Raw genomic sequence first — 16,913 nt, 5'->3', positions numbered from 1 at the left:
CTCAGGAATGTCCTCAGCCCGAAGCTTCCCTAATCTATTCCCTTTCTCCCAAAATAATAGCTTCCTCTTCTGACCACCTGTGGCCCAATCCCTGTGCCTTTATACAGTCACTTACCATTTTCCACCCGTGTTACAGTGCTCTAGGCCCCCACGCTCGGCCCCCCTCATGGACGCTGGGCTCCCCGGGACTTGGCAGTGAACCTGGAGCCTGGTGTACAGGTGCCCGGTCCGTGTTGTCGGGTTGGAATGGGTAAAGGAAGGAAACAGGCAGTGAGGGCCACCTGATTTCATGGACAGGAGCGACGACGGAGGCTGCTGCAGTCAGAAAAGGTGTGGGGGGCTGGGGCGTGGAGAGAGCACAGCAGGATGGTTTGCCGTCACTGAGCGTAGACCCTTCTGGAGGGGGAGGCTGACGAGTCAGTCTTCCCTCTGCTGAGTGGGATCCCGGGTGACTCCCTCCCTCTCCTGGGCTTTCTCTCCCATAGTGGACTTGGACGGGCTGATCTCAGCGCCAGCTCTTCCTGCTGTCCTGTCCAGGGTACCACACACAGACCTTTGCGGGCTCAGCCCTATCCCGGATCTGCGGGAGAAAGCAGAGCCGGCTGTGTTGCGTGCAGCCAGGGACAGCGCTGGTCCCAGGAAGTGTGGGTGGCCTGATCGGGCAAGGGAGCCCGGGGTCGGCCCAGGGTGGCCTCCCTGGGTCCCGGTTCTGGAGCTCTCGTTGTCCGCCTCTCTCTCCCTCGGGGGCTGGCGCTGGTGGTAGGACCTCACGCTGAGCCTCTGAGGCTGCGGACTCTCCTTGTTGGCCTCCAGGTGTGTACAGGACGTCCCTTCCCGGTTCAGAAACCCCAGCCGTAAGGTAGACCCCACAGTTAGGGCTGGGGATTCTGAACCCTCTTCCACTGTCTCAGCCAGACCCTGGGTCTTGGGGCAGGCACTCCTGTTTGGTTTAACGTGCATTTATTGATACCCAACCCTGGGAAAGCCATGTGCTGGGTAGGGCAGGGGTGGGGAAGCTTTTCATGCCGGAAGCTGCACTAATTCAGCTGTCATCAAATAAAGCCACATTCAAGAAACTCCAATTAGATATACTTAAAAATGTACATTATTTTGTAAAAAACTAACTACTAAGTACTTAATAATTTCAAAAAATGAAAACTGTTTGTTATTTTTAAAGTTAACTAACCTTTTAATGACTGTGGTGTGTCTGCTTTTTGTTGGAAAACATTTGAATATTTGGTTGCAGCATGGCGGTCCACAGTTCCAGGTGATCCTCTAGATGGGTGTCAGCCATGTGTGACCTCCAGGGCATCTTGACTTGGGTTAGGTAGGAGAATGTAGGTTCGCAGCAGTAAGTGGTAAAAAGCAAGAAAGCATTTTTCAGGCATGTTGCCCAAGGTGTGGGTATTCTACTGCAGTTTTCCATATTTCAAGTGGATCTTTCTTGGCATCAGACAATGACTTTAAAATGTCATCTACTGAGAGCTCAATCAGCTCCATCTGTAGTTCTTTAGGTGCCTTGGTGATGTCAACTAGGTGAGGCTGAAACGCCAATTTGAGTGTGATGTCATGATTTTAAAGTCAGTGAATCTTTCATTGGATTCTCCCATTAATAGGTCTATAACAGCTGCATATTCTTCAGATGATTCACATATATCATCCTGCTCATCAGTGTCCTTTGCTAACTGGGGAAAGTGTTCATCCAAAATTTCCTTTTGAATAACTGTTTTGAAAAAGGATTTGAAAAAAGATAGCTTTTTTTGAAATGCTTGGCTTTTTTTGCCTATCGTATATAGACTTAGTTTTACCTTGCAAAGAAACACTCAAGTCATTTTGATTTGACATATCACACAGAAATGCTGCATTCTTATAGAAATCTTTTTTCAGTAATTCGCATTGCTGATTCTGTCTTCATAAAATTTAACTATCTGTTCTCACGGAGATAAAATTTAGGCTAACACCTGTCCCTGTGATAGCCAACACGTTTTAGAATGATACGGCAAATCCACGCCAAATACCTCAATGGTTCAACTTTAGCATGTTGCGAAACTGACCATGCCCTGCTGCTGTTGCAGGAATATAGTTAACAATACTTATAACTTGTTGCAAAGTATCACTTAAAATAGCAGCTTTAGCACAGAGATTTTGTTGGTGCAAGATACAATGAAAAGAAATGAGAGCATCTGGATCTGTTAATACTTTTTTTAAATCTGTGCAATAAACCCTTCATGTTTTCCTGTGATGGAAGGTGCACCGTCTGTACATATCCTCACTAAATTTACCAAATTCAGTCCAACTTCACGACATTTATCTTGAAAGTTGTTGAAGATACCTATTCGCTGCATTCTGTTCCCAAAGTCAGTAACTCTTAGTAGCAAAGAAAATCTTCTGTTACGACCTGAATGAAGTGTAAAACCTGCACAGAGTCAGTAGTATCAGTTGATTCATCCAAAGCAATTAACTAATATATATTTTCCTTTCGAAGTATTGTATGAAGTTCTTCTGTTAAGTTGAAGGCTAATTCATGCTGCAGATCAGTTATGGTTCTCCTTGAAAGAGGCAGTTGTTTGTCCTTTGAGACATCATCAGGGTCGAAGCATCCTGCAACTTCGACAATGCATTCTTCACAATTCCTACTTCACTGAACGGCTTCCCTTTTTTCCTTAGTATATAAGCTACTTTGTAAGTTGCTTCAGTGGTATTACTTCCAGGTCTTATTGCTGCTTGAAAGAATTGTCTTCGCTTTTACTTTTCATCTTTTAATTTCTGCAATACAACCTTTCACGCCTCTCCCTCTAATTTAAAATATTTGTGGTCCTTATGAGTGTTACAGTGTTGATGAGCATTGCATTTCTTTAATATTGACATTGCAGTATCACAAAGCAAGTAGATCATCTTATCTTTAGCAGAAACAAGATAACATTGCAATTCCCAATCCTCATTAAAAAAATCTGTTTTCTTCAGTGTTCTGTTGGCCTTCTTTGACTCGATGGGCTGTTAAGCAGACAGAATTAAAAGATACTGTCGAGCTGTGCAACTATTCAACAAATTCCACTTCAAACAGAAACACAGCGCACCCTTGTCAAACGCTGATAACACGCTGGTATACTCGACCCCCATAAACTCTCGCCAGCCAGCCTCGTGCGGTAGTGGCACCAGTCAGGCGGGGGAAGTTAGAACTAAATCATGAGTGTAGCAGCCGTCAGTTTAGCCCTAATGGCTTTACTAATGTTCTAATTGTGCCGGTCAATCTGGGAGGATTATTTCGTTGAAATCTGTGTTATTCTTTGGTATTGTAAATATGTTCATTTTTTAAATAAAATGAAAATATAAAAGACGAACAAAAATACATGAACCAAAATAAAAGGATTCACGCTGTAAAATTTGGATTCAGTCAAAAGGCTGCACTTAAGGACCTAGGAGGCCACATGTGGCCTTAAGGCTGGAGGTTCCCCACCCCTGGCCTAGGGTCTCAACAAGCCCTCCAGGAAGGCTTGCTGTCGTAGGGGTGATCATTCGAATTGGCTCCGAGCAGAGCAAGGGGTGGAGGTGTGAGGTCTGGGTAGCAGCACCGGAGGGAGAAGTGGTTAGCCCTTGTTGGTGCGTTGGGCAAGGGGAAACGGTCTGGGGAGAGTGCAAAGAGATGATAGCATGGTTTAGGGGGTGAGCAAGAGTTCTATGGGCAGGACAGGGGAAGGGCCTTCCAGCCAGAGGGGACCGCGCCAACGGCTCAGGAGCACGCGGCAGCATGGCGTGTCTCGGCAAACGCACACAGGTGAGTTGTGCAGCCCCCTGGGGAGCGAAGGGGCGTGGGGGGCCAGAGCCCCTTGGGAGTCCACACGCAGGAGTTTGGCTTTTGTCCTGACGGCTCTGGGGAAGCCACCGAAGGTTTAAAGCAGGGGAAGGACCTGATGGAACTGGCATGATCAGATTTATGTTTTAGAAAGATCTCGGAGGCCGAGGAGCAGAGAGCGGATTGCAGGAGGGCACACCCCGAGGCAGGGCGGCTGCTGTAATCCCTGAGAGAGAGGGAGAGCAAGGAGTGCTGGCGATAGGGTCAGGAGAGTGTTAGGGTGGTGAATCGGGGGACTTCAGTGATCTCCTGGATGTTTTGGAAGCCTGGTGCCAGCGTCTCCTTAGCTGTCCCCAAGTGGAGATCTTAGGGTCTCCCAGGTAATTAGTGATCCTCATTCATTCAGCACCGCCCCCTCAGACCTGCAGGGTGGGGGACACAGGTCTGGGTGCTGGAGTGGGACTCTGCACACACTCTGTCTGCCCAGAGCCACTCAAGCCCTTGGCCACCAGGGACCTGTCGCTGTCACCTATGATGCTCTGCGAAGGAGCGGGTGGGAAGGAAGATGACCTCTTGCTCCTGAGAGCAGGAAGATGACCTCTTGCTCCTGAGAGCAGCGCGTAGTGACAGCTCCGCCTCTGAGCTCCTCTGGCTCAATGGTAGCCTGAGTCATGGCTGCCGTGGGCCACAGGCGCCAGACCCTGCTGGTGCCAGGTGCCGGGCTCTGGAATGACAGCTGCCCACTCTCTTCAATTTGTTGTCTTAGGGAGGACTTAGGGCAACAGGGGACTGATGCCTGTATCATTTAAACCTCCCCTTATCTTGTGAGAAGCCCTTGGGACTCTGTCCTTCTGTGGCCATTTCTGTCGCTTCTCTTTCAGGCAGGCTGGTGGGGAAAGAGCGGGTGGCCGAGGGCCGTTGGGTCAACACTCAGGTGCAGGTGGCTGCTGCCCCGTGGGAGGCTCAGACGCCGCAGTGCCCTGCGATTCTCCCCGGTGTTTGCAGGCTTCCTCCTGCGCCCGCCGCAGACACTCCCATGAGTGTCCCCTCACCTGGGCGGGGCCGCGGTTGGCAGTCCCAAATGCCAGGTGCGACGGCTCCAAATTCTGTTCTCACTCATTGGAGGCAGAGCTCAGAGTCCGGTACTGTTCAGCCATGACCTCAGCGATGTTCCTTTTCTCCCAGCGAGAGACGGTGGAGCAGGCAGAGCCGGGTTGGCACGGTCGGCTGGGTCTGGAGTCCCGGCTCCTGTGTCACTCTCGCAGGTGACCACTGAGGCAGCCCTTGGGTGGCAGTTCCTCTGCTGCTCATCTAATGAGAGAGGCCAAGGTTGTCTTGGTATTTTATCTTGTCCTGTAGACCCAGAGGGCCGCGTCTTACCTTGCGTGGGATGCGTTCAGGTTTTCAAACACTTCCCTGTTTTCCCACCCAGTCCTCCCTCCGCTTTTTGAGTTGCGGCGTTGCTGTGTGTGTCTGTTTGCAGGTGGAGAAGCGGTAGCTCAGCCTAGTAGGTGACTTGTCCACGGTGACGTGGCCAGCAGACCACGCGCGAGGTCTTTCGGCCTTCCTCCGTGCTTTCCTCTTTGTCTCCAAATCCAGCAGCTCCAACTCGAAGGCCATCGGGGCCCGGGCAGGTGACATGTGTAAGCAGATGGGGCCCGGCGGTGGGAAGAGAAGGCCCCCCCCCCACACCGTGCCGCCCCTCAGCTCCAGCCCAGGGATGCAGTCTGAGATTGCAGGCCCAGGATTGGAAAGAGAAGGTGGAAATTTGGATTTCGGCGTGAAATCTGATTTTTAAATGTTGGCAGCTTATTTAGAAAAAGAAAAAAAATTGTAGCTGAACAAAACAAGGCTGCTGGCCACCAGCTCGAACCTCTGCCCCACTTCATCTGGTCACTTGTCACCAGCTGGCTTTCCTCCCGGTGCAGACGTGGGGGGACCTTCCGTTCTCTGACTTTGCTGTGAAGGGAAAGGGGAGAACTGAGTTTGGGGAAAGGGAAGAGGAAACGGTTTGAGGAGCTTGTGGTCCGCTGCCGGCGTCAATAGCTCTGCCTTCTGCATTCCCAGGGCGGATTCTTTCCGTCTGCCTCTTTGGTCACCTTGACTGCCGCGGCTCTTTGGCAGTTTGTCGATTCGCTTCCTTTTCCAAAGCTTGAAATGACGACTGCACGAAAAAATTCTCTTCGCTGGGGTTTTTCCTTGGTGACTTCACCCGGAGACAGATGTGCCCTAAGAATAGCCTCCAAAGTTAAGGGGAACAAATCAGCCAGCTGGCTCTGTCCCCTAGAAGTGATGTTACCGTTCCTAAATGCGAGCTGTCCCCAGAGGCCTGGGAGAGGCCAGGCCCGCGCGCGAGAGCCGTGGGCACCGTGAGATTCTGGGGCAGAGTCCCTGCCGCGCTCCGTTCCGCCGGGGCAGCTGTCATGCCTCGTTCGTCAGGACATGCACACGGCCCGGCACATGGCAGGGAGACATCGTGAAGGAGGTTTGCTCTCCCGATAGATGCTCAAAGGCTCTCATTTAGCTCCTGCCTCCCGCACTGGAGGCCCCGAGCTTGGGGAGACCTTTGGGGGTAGCGTGTCCGCACGGGCAGACCGTTCCTCCAAGTGGCACTCTGGTTCCTGTGCTTCACGATCACTGCCTGGAAGGACGCTCTGGGGTCCTAGTTAAGCCCGTTCCTCAGGCTCCACTGTTCCAGATTCATTCTTCAGGTAACCCATCCGCACCCCTCGATAACGTTTCATTTCCCCTCCCTCGGGAGGGAGGAGATAAAAGGAGTCTAGGAGAACCAGGAGCCTTCTGTGAGCTGTGCAGGCAAGAGGCTGACTTACGTGGGGCCCAGGCTTTAAGATCCTTTCACTAGGAAGCCCGGATGGCAGGTGTAGATGTCGGTGCTGCCTTTGATGGTTTTACTTCTCTGCAGATGGAGGGAGAAGGCAGGGAGGACCTGGGGTGGAACATAGGTGACCCGCACCTCAGTTTTGTGAAAACCCATCCTGTCTGTAATTATCCCCAGAGCTGCTACAAAATGTCAATATCTCAATATAAAATAAATGTAAAATCATTGTGGCGTAAGGCAAAAAGTGAAGGAAACAGTTGTGGGGTGTCCCTGGTCCCAGCGGGTCAGAGAACCTGGCGTGCAGAGCCCCCAGGTCCGCCCCAGACTGGGACGCAAGCCTGGGGGGAGGCCCTTTGCCCCCCCGTTTGCTTCTCTGGGAATGGGAGGCTCGTCTGCCGCCTGCTTCTCTGGGGGGCCCTGGGAGGCTCGTGCTGCCCTGGGAAAGTGCTACGTAAGCACCCCACTGCCACCAGCAGGGCCCCAGTTGACAGAGATTCGTGGGGAAGGGTGATGAGTCAATCTGCTTGTGAAAGTCACACACGCCGTCACACGTACTGTCAAGATGACCCAGGGGACAGCCACGTTCTGAGAGCCGATGAGTCTTGCTCGTACTTGGGGCTTCACGGGTGTGGCTTTCGGCAGTGGCTTTTGGCAGTGCGCATCCTGTGCTTCCAGCCGTCTGCGTGTGAGCAGACACGTGACGGCCAGGCTGAGATGGGGCCTCGGCCCCCAGCAGCTCCGGTCGGGCAAGGGACACTGGGTGACTCACAGCAGAATTCGGAGCCGTGCGTTGGCCTCTGCTGGGGAAGCTGCTTCTCAGAAAGCAGGTTGGGGTTTCTGGTTCCCTCTGCAAGTCTGCATTCCTGTTTGCCGAGCACCGCTGAGCCACGGGCAAATCCGTATCATCTGTCAGAAATGTGAATTGCACCAACATATCTTGCTTGGAAATATTTTCTAAATATAGCTTAAATATCTGATACTGCTTACAAGCTTTCATGTGGTATTCGAGTCCTTCCTGAAAAGTGTCCTTGTTAGAAATTCCTTAAGTAGGAGTTCCCAAAAATCTGGCTTTGGAGTTCGTCCAAGGTGACCCCCTTAACCAACCTCTTACAAGCTCGCTGTGCATTCCCAGAAGCTATGGAAAAGGCAGTCTTTTGACCATTAACGTGCTTGGTCTAGAAAGGTCAACCACGCTGGAGGTTGAGGAAATCTTGTCCCTTCTGCTACGTCCAAATAGGATGCTTAGGTTTTTAAATTTATGACGTGAAGATTTTTCAATGTCCGGGACTCTCTGAGAATGTACGAGGGAGTTTAAGGAGCTGCTCACACGGGAGCTCGTTCCTGCAGCCGGGCTGCGCCTGGGGATCCGGAGGGAGAGAAGATGACATACGTCCTTCAACGCTCTGCGGGAAACTTGCTTTCCGATTCCCGTCTTTTTAAATGTCACCTTCCAGCATGAAGAAGTCTGTTGCCACGTGTGGCCTCGCGGCAGAGCTGCCTCTGTCCTGTTGCCTGGCTGAGTGCCCAGGGAGCGAGCCCAGTTGCCTATTTCAGACCCAGGGTCCCCAGGGGAGGCTTGGGGTGGGGGGCGGGAGGGGTGCTCTGTAGGAAACACAGGAGCCACCGCGCCCTCTGTGCCCAGCCTCCCCGGTGTCGGAGCACTGCCCCCTACAGCTGGCGTAAAAGTGGCTCTTAGGCATTTTGGAGTTCCAGAAAGAAGCTGTCTAAGGCCAGCCTCGGTTTCTGGCAGGGGGTGGGACTGTTAGTTGGGGACCCACTTCCTGCTAGTTGCGGCCTGTACCCTTTGCCTTTTCCTCATGGAAAGGTGGAATTCTTTTTTTGAGACAGAGTCTCACTCTGTTGCCCGGGCTAGAGTGAGTGCCGTGGCATCAGCCTAGCTCACAGCAACCTCCAACTCCTGGGCTCAAGCGATCCTCCTGCCTCAGCCTCCCGAGTAGCTGGGACTACAGGCATGCGCCACCATGCCCGGCGAATTTTTTCTATTTTTAGTAAAGACAGAGTCTCGCTCCTGTTCAGGCTGGTCTCGAACTCCTGAGCTCAGGTGATCCTCCTGCCTCGGCCTCCCAGAGTGCTAGGATTACAGGCGTGAGCCACGGCGCCCGGCCGGAAGGTGGGGTTCAAGGCTGGGATTGGGCTTCGGGGAGCAGCTGGTCAGACCCTGCTGCCAACATCCTCTGGGCCAGTGCACGGCTGCTTCCGTGTCATCCTGGTCACAGGCTTTCGCCCTTGGGGGGGGTCACAGACCAGATGGCATACATGACAGGTATGAAACGCTCATCTATCGTAATTGAGGGTCCCTGTCTACGTAGCAGGCACTGCACACACAGCGTTTAAAAGCAGCCGTGCAGGATGGGTGGCATTCCCACTGTACAGATGAGGAAGAAACGGAAGCTCGGCTGGGAATGACCGAATAGTCTAAACCTGAGTCTGTCTGGCTGTGAAGCTACCTGTTACCAGTGATGAGGAATGGAGCAGCAGAATGATGAAAAGCGTGGATGCTGGAGCTGGCCTGTCGGATTATCTGTAGAACCTTGGGCATGCCGTCTCATCTCTGTGGGCCTCAGTGTTCCCACCTGTAGAATGGGAACGGCTCCGTGACAGGTTGAGATACTGTTATCAGACACACATTGAGCACCGTGTAGTACTCTAGTAAGCACCGAATACACGCTCGCTGTTTATTACCGTTCTAGAACAGCTCACACACTGTGGGCTGCACTCCCCTCCCGCCCAGCCGCACATCTCCGTGGGCTGAGAAGGAAGGAGTGAGCGCCTTTAGCCCCCCAGGCCAGGGAAGCTGTCCCCCAGAGGTGTGTTGGGGTAGGGGTGGGGACAGATGTCATCGCTGGCTCGGGCAGGATGCCGGGGAGCTTGGTGGTCCAGAGCCTCCGTGTGACTGTCCGCTGAGCAGCGAGGCCCCTCAGTAAATTTCCACCCTCTGTAACTCTTGGCCTTGTTTTTTTTCCGCATTGACCAAAGTAAAAATAAAGTCCCTGGGGAGGAGCAGAGGAGCCGAAGGGAGGGAGGGGACCCGCTGCGTGCTGCAGGGGCGGCCTCGGCAGCTGGGCAGAGCCTGGCGCCCTTTCCCAGAGGAAAGGCTGAGCCCCCTGTCCCGTGAGCTTTGCGTTAGGAAGTCAGCCTGGGGCAGGCCGCCCACCCCCCAGGCTCTTCCCCGGCCTCGGCCACTCCCTGTTTCCGCCCATTGTTGGTCCCCTCCCGGCCTGGGCCTCGGGGCCCAGCAGCCTCTGAGGCCCTGAGAGGCCGTGTGAGAGCTGCCCGGGCCTCTCTGCGTCCCCCAAAGCATTTCCTACGCCCGAGCTTCCTCTCCCCTGCTCCTCCAGCCCTTCATTATTTTTAGTTCTTAAGAGGGTGGAATCCAGGAGGGAGGAGGAGGGAAGAGCCAAGTGGGTGACCTTCTCACAGAGATGGAGCATTTGCGGGGCCCTGCCGGGTGGAGAGGGTTAGGAACGTTTCCATTGCGGGTGAAGGACACCTCAATTCTTGGGTAACCAAAAAAAAAGCCTGGTTTGGCAAGACCGGGGGCCCCTTGGGTGCCAACTCCGGTAAAGTTCGGATGAGGGTGGGCGCGCAGACCTGAAACACACAGTGGCTGGTGGAAGGACACTCTTCGCGGTGTCTGCAGCGTCCTGTTGCCCAGTGCTTGCCAGCAAAGACGGCTCAGATGTGGGGTGACTAGCCTGGGTGCAAGTGGCCCCCAGACCCTTGCATGTTGTGTGAAAGGACCCCGGGGCTGGGGCCGCCAGGGCCTGGCCGTCGCCTGGGAGCTGCAGCCTCCGGCCCGACCAGGTCCACACTCCACGCTGCGGCCCGATGAGGGGTGGAGAGGACAGAGCCGGTTCTCGCCACTTGTGCCTGGGGTAGCCAGGGGGTCCCAGCCTGCGGGGCCGGCGAGGACCCCCCCGTCCCTGTTCTCCTGCCCAGACCAGCAGTTGCTCCTGAAGGAGGAACTTGACCCACCGACAGCTATCCGTGTCGCTCTGTAAAGGGCAGGTGAGGAAAAGCTCGCGCCTCCCCCATGGGGGGACCTCGCGTGAGGGTGGGGACGGGTGGGAAAGAAATAAAACCTTACTCAGGTCTTTTTTTTGAAAAGTATTTTGCACTTGGCTCCTAGGGGGATTTTCTTGTTCGTTAAAGGGCAAAGACGGTTAGTCTTCTATCCAGATGTTATTTTTAGCTGCAGCTACCTGCCCTGCCAAGTCCCTGGGCTTAATTTTTCCAATCCTTGGTGTCTTGGCTTTGAAAGCCGCTTCCCTCCTCCCCTCCAAGCTCACAGCTCTTTTTTGGCAGGGGCGGATTTTGCTTCTTGGCCCCGGCCAGGTTTCTAACCGGGGCTCCAGGAGGGAGCTGTTGAGCCAGGGGCCCCTACCTGCCCGGGCTCGCACCCAGCCGCCGTCAGCCCGGCCAGCGGGAACACAATGAACAAAGTTGGCCGCGTCTGGGCTCTGCAGCCCGGGAGAAGCACCAGGCTTTTCCCCAGTGAAGGAAATAATGATCACTAGGGAAACCCTGACTGCTTTTTTAGAAAGACCAAATGAAGAAGCAGGAAGAAAAAAAGCATTATTTCCAAACATGGAAAACTCAATGACTTTTGCTCAGACTTCTGCAAGAGCAGAACACAAAGGCTTTGACACACAACCAGCCCTCCCCCGGCCAGAGAGGGGGTCCTTCCTCCACTTTCAGGGCTTTGTCAGGGGTGCCTGCCGTGAGCGTGGGTCAGCGAGGACGTTCTGGGAACAGACTTGGAGGGAGGGGAGGGAGGGCAGGTCAGGCTTCCCTGTCTGAAAGGTTCTTCTTGACAAAGCCCTTGATGTGTATGCGAGGCTACTTTGTAACTGGGGGAGGCAGAGGCCCCAGAACTAGGAGAGGCGAGGGGGACCCAGTAATCCTGTTGGCTGAAACAAAATCCTCAGAATTCAGCGGCACGGACCCGGAAGCTGTGTGACCTTGGGCAAATCAGTAAACCTCTCTGAACATGCATCATGATTGACAAAATGGAGATAACTGTATCCGTACTGAATGAGAATTACATGAGATACTGCAACAGTCCTTAGCAATAGGTCAGGCATTTAACACGTGACTCCTTTGCACACGCACGGGAACGCACACGTGTTGCAACAAAGACTCTGACAATACTGTTTTGGGAGAGTTACGGGGCCCAGAGCTTATTTCCCTTTTCTGATACTTTAGAGATTTCCCCTCATCTCTTTTACTGTTTAAAAAAAAAAAAAGGAGATTCTTTGTAATTATCTAAAAATAAAAGTCAGCTGATTAAACTATTTAAATGAAAACTGCTGGAGGGAAAGCAGCGATTTCAGGGAGCAAGTCAGGTGGGAAAGGAGTTAGGAAGAACCTCCTTTAGGAAATGAGATGTGTGGAGCAATCCGTGCCGTCCACCCCGAAAACAACCTTCTTTGGCAGCACCTCGCCGTGTCCCACACGTGCGAAACGGGTTATTTGGGAAACCGTCCTTTCTGCTTTTTGCAGCTCGCTTGACCTTCTGAACCAGAAACCGGTGTTGAGTCACCTGGGCTCTGGCTGGCTCTGGCTCTCCCCGTCGCAGGTCTCGGGGGCCCGAGGAGCTGCCCCGTGAGTTCCCGGAGCTGACGCGGGTGTCGGAGGGGAAGCTTCGTGAGCCACTAATCACGCCGTTAGCTCATCTGACTGCCACCCGGCAGCGATCGGCCGGCTGGCGGTGCCCCGTTGGAGACTGGCCAGTCTGCTGGGCCTTGGAGGAAAAAATTATTTCAATTAAAAAAAAAAATAAGACACAGAATAAAAACCAAAGTGAACCTGTAGCGTGTGCCTGTGTGTGGCAGTATACAGATGGCTGTGTGTCCTCTCATCGGGCTCCCGTGGTCACCGCGTGGGGTGGGCGGGGCATGTGCGTCGTCGTCGTGCCTGGTGTACAGATGAGGACGCTGAGTGTCACCCACGGCTGCGGTGGCAGGTGGCAGAGCGAGTGTCCCTTCTGACTCCCAAACCCGGACGCTGCTGCTTTGTCCCGCCGCCTTCTAGAAACAGATTCCGTGCCAGAGCCTGCGTCTCCAGCTCAGAGGCAGAGGGTTTCAGACGGAGGCCTGACAGCGGAGAGGGGAGGCCGTGGACACGCCGTGGGCCTCGCAGAGTCAGGGACAAGGGTGGCCGTCTTGGGGTCAGCGTGGGGCCGCGAGGAGCTATCCAGGAGGCCAGCTTCTCTGGGGCGGCCGCAGCGTCGCTCAGGCTCACGGGAGGGGAGTGTCGGGGGCCTGTTGAGAAATGGAACCCACCCCCCCGCCACCCCAGCCTGGAAACTGAACTTTCTGCAGGGGCCCCTGACCGGGTTCCCCGTGGGCAGGGGCAGCCCCTCACATGCCTGTCGGGTTTGGCCTCCCCCCTGCCGGACGGTGCGAGGCTTGGCTCGGCCTGCGGGCCCGGCTGACCCTGGTGGGCTGCCAGGGACCCCCCGCAGGGCCCTTCGTTTTCATTTTGCTCTGGGCCTCGCCTGTTATGTAGCTGATCCTGATGGCAGCTACAGCGTCTTCCAGGTGGGGTGGCCAGAGACCCCCCGTAGGCCCACTGCCTAGCCTGGGGCAGACTCTGGGTCCCTGCTTCCCCTCCCTCCCTGTCCCCCTCCCCTCCTCCTCCATCCCCCTCCCCTCCTCCTCCCCAGCATCCTTTTTTGCCTGCTTTATGGAAGACGTTAGGCCAGTCAGCCCTTTTATTTATCTGAGGCAGCGTCACTAGGGGTGCCCTGTAGCATGACGAGGACGTCTGCTGGGGAGAACCAGTTAGAGGGTGGCGCTTGCCCAGGAACCGTCAGCGTCCTGGGGAGGCTTGGAATGTGGTCTAGACAAACACACGGCGTCAGCGACCCTGCCCAGGCTTGTGCCCTGGGGCTCAGCCTGGGCCCCCGCAGGCCCACGGACCAGTGGATCATTTCTGCCCCGGGTTCTCCAGAGCTCTGGGCATCTCCGAGGACAGGCTGGCGGGGGGGGGGGGGGGGACAGGGGGCTCCCTGCTGTGCGTTCTGTTTGAGGACCCCCCCACCCCCGCCCCGGGAACTGGATCTGCTCGGAGGCTCCGTGTGTGGCATAGAGTGGAATGACTTTAGGGAGGTAACTCGCTGAGCCTCAGTTTCTTCCTCTGTCAAATGTTGGAAAGACACGTCTCCATCCCCAGGTTGCTGTGACGATGGGCACCAGGCCGTGCTGCGCTGGCCTCGTGCCTGTCACTTAGGGAGAGCTCCGTCAATGGGGGCAGGTATGGTGCATGCAGTAGGTGCTGGCCGTGGGGCTGGTGTGTGTTCGCACGGCCGCAGAAATGAGCCCTGTCACCTCCCCGAGAGATGACAAAAGCCACCCAGCCAGCATGAGTCCCCCTGTGCTGTGACAACAGACGTAGGGAGAACACCGAGCGCGTCCACCAGCCAGGCTGGGCGAGCGAGGGTCACGGCAGAGCTGGCCAGGCCCACCTCGGACTCACCCAGGAGCACCCCCCGCGGCCCGGGAGCCAGCGGGCGCCTGCCACACACACGGAGCTGTGGAGGGGCTCCGGGAAGGGTCCGCAGGGGACGTCCGGATGCCCCGATGACTGGGCGTGATGAGGCAGCAGAGCCAGCCGCGCCCTGGGCGGGCCAGGTGCCCTTTGCCGCCCCACCTTCAGGGCCTTTGAAGGCTGCTCCTGTGTTTCCCAGAGCTCTGCCTGAGACGCTAGAGACCCGGGACTGTGGTCTGACAAGGAAGTGACAGAGGCAGCCAGTGGGGACTCACTCTTGGGCCTCTCTCCCTGGGACGGGGCCAGAGCTGAGCGATAAATTCCTCCAGATGGGATGCTTCTTGCCTCGTCACCTGTCTTCGCTGGGGGAAGACGCCTGGAGTCCGTTTCTGAGGACTGTGGCTCCCTGGGAGAGACCGTCAGCCTCACCTGCTCCCGCACGGCCTCTGCCTGGTAGGGGAGGTTTGGCTCCTGAGGTCGTGCTGTGGTCTCCTGGACTGTCACAGGGGGATCGATTTTCTGTAACCTCCTCCCGTCCTTTTATTTTTCTCTGCTCCTGTGGGAGGGTGGGGGGCCCCCTGTAGCCCCCCTGTCCCCAGCCTGTACCCGGAATATGCTTTCTCTGTTGACTGTTTGGCAGCCACGTGAGGCCCTGCCGGGTCCTGCTATTTAAGAACCACGGGGAAAGCCCTGCGCGCTGCTGCCAGCAAGAGGAAAGAAGTTTCTGGTACGAGCGCAGGGCGGCCCTCGTCCAGGCAGGGCAGCCCTGGGCATCATGGGAGGACGCACGCGGGGGCCGTTTTCGTGGGGAGGGCAGGGCAACAGGACAATGTCCCGTCTCCCCAGCACTCTGCCACGTGCAGAGGCTCTTAGATCCCAAGCTGTCGGGGGACCCCCACACTGGAGCGCCCCTCTGCTGTCTGGACCCCGGGTCTTTAGCCTGTGCAGAGAAGTCGGGGCACTAGAGGTTTCTCAGCTTCAAATGGCCCTGCTGGGGCCCAGCCTTGCTGTGATCCCCCCGCCCTGCGCCTTGTGGGCCGTGGAGAGCTGCATCCCGCCAGAGGGGCCCCGACCCGGCCCCGGGCTCCGCGGTCTTTATTCTTCAGTATCCATGGCAACACCGCTGTTCCCCGGGTAACGTCAGAGACACCTGTGTCCCTTCTTGGACCACAGAGGGTTAAGAACTTCCACAGACACCCCTGTGGCCACATCTAGTAGCTTTATCTCCTGGGAGAAAGGGGATCTATGTGTCATTTCCATTTTACAGATAAGAAAATGGGGCCCCAGAGAGGATCGGGGGCCGGGCACAGTGGCTCATAATCTCAGAACTTTGGGAGGCTGAGGCAGGAGGATCGCTGGAGGCCAGGAGTCTGTGGCTGCAGTGAGCTGTGATGACGCCACTGCACTCCAGCCGGGGCAACAGAGTGTGAGACCCTGTCTCCAATTAAAAAAAAAAGAAGGGACCAGGAACTTGTTTGGGGACAGCCAGGGAGGCGGGATGGAGCCGGGACTCGGGCCCAGGTTGGCCTCCCCACACCACGCTCCCTGGAGCCCGGGCGTCTCCGCCAGTGGCCACAGCGCACCTGGCCTCCCCGCTCATCTCCCTCTGCCGCAGGTCTGTTCCCACCTGCTCCAAGTCCCAGTGCCTGGGCCTGTGCCCCTCGGGCCCCCCGGCCTGCTGTTGTCTTCCCTTTCCTCTCTTGAGTCTGTCCCCAAACTGCCCCTGGTGGCTGCAGCCTCTGTGAGCTCCTTCCCTGCACTGTGTGGTCCTCGCGGGGCCCCACAGGCTCCTGGGACCTCCCCCGCGGTGCGGGTTTGCTGCCGCACCGGCACACGCGGTGTGAGCTGACGCGCTGCAGTCGGTGAGGGAGGCCTCTCTGGTCTTCCTGGGGGAGTCCGTCGCGGGTGGGATGGGGGAAGGTTGTTTTCCGGAGTCCAGAGTGTCCGTCAGTCCCGGGAGCCTGGTGGCCCAGCTGTCCGTCCCTCACTGGGCAGGGGACTCTGAGGCCCCGGGAGGGGCATGAAGAAGGGCAGTGTGGGGTCAGTTGCTCCCTGCGGGGCAGCGGTGTGGGACGGAGGGGAGCACTGGACTGAGAGCATTCTGGGGTCTGCCGCCTGTCGGACCCTCCCCTGCCCTGAGCTCTGTTGCAGGCTGTGACCTGCAGGTGCTGAGCAGCTGGGCACTGTCCCTCTGACCTGCCCGTTGGCTGCCCTCAAGCCACCGCCCGGCTGTGTTACGGGATTGGGCTTCTCCATCGTCACCCTCGGGCTTTGTCCGCTCGACTGTCTGTGCAGACTCTGGGTGCTCAGATACAAACGCCTCCGCTGCCGTGGCCTTCTTTGGTGATCTCCGTCAGAAGGATCTAGCAAAACACCCTTGTCAGCAGAGGCCCGGCCCTGTTGTCACATGGCCTCCCGGGCTCTGCCCTCTCTCAAGAATAGAATCGGTCTTGGCGGTGGCAGGGTGAGGGCTTCTGGGATGGGGATAAAAACTGCCAGGTTCAGTGAGGAAGAATTCCTCTCCTTAAATAGATTTTGAACTTGGAACCTGATGACAGAGCGATGTGAGCCTCAGCAAGGAGAGAAAACACAAAGGAAGCTGATTTCACCTCGATCTCACCCTGGCACCCAGCAGCGTCCACGCTCTCCTCGGGGTGGGGCTGGGCTGGGTGCCGTCCTGGGGGCTCCTCAAACCTCTCTCAGGCAAGAGGCGCCTCTGTGGCCTCCGCGTCTGCGAATAAAACGTGGAGTGACACGTGGCGGCTGCGT

General features: G+C 56.1%; 1 protein-coding gene across 1 annotated transcript in view; it reads left to right on the top strand.

The window, feature by feature from the left end:
* The window catches only part of ITPKB (inositol-trisphosphate 3-kinase B), an 87,939-nt gene that overhangs the window by 60,633 nt on the left and 10,393 nt on the right, over positions 1-16,913 (top strand). The window lies entirely within an intron of this gene.

Source organism: Eulemur rufifrons, chromosome 11, assembly GCF_041146395.1.
Source record: "Eulemur rufifrons isolate Redbay chromosome 11, OSU_ERuf_1, whole genome shotgun sequence".
Taxonomy (NCBI): Eukaryota; Metazoa; Chordata; class Mammalia; order Primates; family Lemuridae; genus Eulemur; species Eulemur rufifrons.
This window is presented reverse-complemented; position numbering and strand designations above follow the sequence as displayed.